Source organism: Lontra canadensis, unplaced genomic scaffold (assembly GCF_010015895.1).
Source record: "Lontra canadensis isolate GAN:19392208 unplaced genomic scaffold, GSC_riverotter_1.0 scaffold26, whole genome shotgun sequence".
NCBI classification, from domain to species: domain Eukaryota; kingdom Metazoa; phylum Chordata; class Mammalia; order Carnivora; family Mustelidae; genus Lontra; species Lontra canadensis.
Genome location: NW_022631020.1, coordinates 16,255,713 through 16,257,002, shown reverse-complemented (window position 1 = coordinate 16,257,002; position 1,290 = coordinate 16,255,713).

Below are 1,290 nucleotides of genomic sequence, written 5' to 3'. Positions count from 1 at the left end.
CATTATATTCAAGTTATGCCTCTTTGGTGGGCATATCACAAAGTGATTCTGAGTACTTGTTGCACCTTCTCTAGTGGCAAACAATGATATTCACTTTAGTCTCTTGATCAAGATGGTATCTGACAGATTTTCCTACTATAAAGTTATTTTTGTTCCTTTATACTTAAAAGCATTTTGTGGGGGAGATTATTGGAAGGTAGGAAAGACCCTATTCCTCATTAAATTTTCAGTTTATTCATTTATTATATCAGTATCATCTCACAAATTTCTACTTTATTCAATGATTTATAATCCATTACTATCATTACATATTTTTATCTTTATTTTGGCCAGTGGGAGACCATGAAACCTGGCTTCTGTATCCATTCATTTGACATATTAACATTTTTTTAAGTCACTTCCTTACCTGCTGGTACAATCACTTTCTGAAAAAAGGTCTTAGAATCAGCTATTTCTTCAAGGCTCTCTCATTTCTTTATGTAGATGTATTCATTGTTAGTGGGGTATTATCCTCAGGCTCTTTCACAGGACTAGGGAATATATGTACGTATGGATATACATACACATTAACATCCATTTTTATTTCTATATATCTCTCTCTACATTGAAATCCATGAGTCCACACCAATACCTCCTATTCTAATCCAACATCACAAGATTAATTGTAATTTTCCCCTTTCATTATTTGTAACTTCCTTGGCAGAAAGTAAGAACCTATCTCACTTTATCCATATATTTATATATTTGAATAATCCTATAGTATGGAAAAAAAATCGTATCACCACTATAACCCCTCTTATCATGGGTCCTCTGGATCCTCTGGGACACCCCCACATATAGAAGCCCTCCTCACCTGCTTCAGCTCCAAAACCAACATCAGGCCTTTTGTTCATCCATCACTTTGCCTGGACTCTACACCTTACACCAAGCTGACAATCCTCCCCACTTTTACCCTCCACCCCCAACCAACTACCATCACCATGTAGATGCTATCATCACCCTACTTGGGCTAAACAAGCTGGCTAGCCCAACTTGAAACCCTTCTTGGGCAGTGACACACAGTTGAACACCTTGCTCATGCTACTTGGTTTCCCACATTCTCAACAGGCCTTTCTCTTTTGGGAACCCTTCTTCACACTAGAGCCTGGTTCTTAGGCACTCACATGAACAAGAAGAATGAAGCCATGACAATTGTATAATAATTTCTTTTATAAGTATTTGCACCGGGCATGATGAGTAACAGCTGCTTCTGAATCTACCTGTCCAGGAAAAGACAGAGAAGATTAGTAA